Source organism: Calidris pugnax, unplaced genomic scaffold (genome assembly GCF_001431845.1).
Source record: "Calidris pugnax isolate Ruff unplaced genomic scaffold, ASM143184v1 scaffold498, whole genome shotgun sequence".
Taxonomy (NCBI): Eukaryota; Metazoa; Chordata; class Aves; order Charadriiformes; family Scolopacidae; genus Calidris; species Calidris pugnax.
The window spans coordinates 326,459-326,902 of NW_015091244.1; positions in this window are offsets into that span (position 1 = coordinate 326,459).

A 444-nucleotide genomic window follows, 5' to 3' on the forward strand; every position below is an offset into this window, starting at 1 on the left:
CCGGGGGGACATCTCGGGGGGGTGGAGGTCTTCTTGGGGGTCCCTGACCCCATGGCCAACCCCCACCCCATGCCTCAGTTTCCCCTCTCGCTCTCCAGGGACCACCCACAGCTGATGTCCTGGCACTGACTTTATTGTGGCTACGGGGATGGTCTCCTGGGCCAGTTGGGCCAGTACAGGATCCCTCTGGGTTGGTGGCCACCTGGGCCACGATCTGTCCAGGCTGGTAGCCTTCAAGGCTGGGGTACAGCTGGGCCAGTGTCCATCAGGGCATCTGTTGGGCTGGTGGCCACCTGGACCAGGGTCCATCTGGGCTGGTGGCCATCAGACTGGTGGCCACCTGGACCAAGATTCATCCAGGCTGGTGGCCACCTGGACCAGGGTCCATCCAGGCTGGTGGCCATCAGACTGGTGGCCACCTGGACTAGGGGCGGCCCAGGGTAC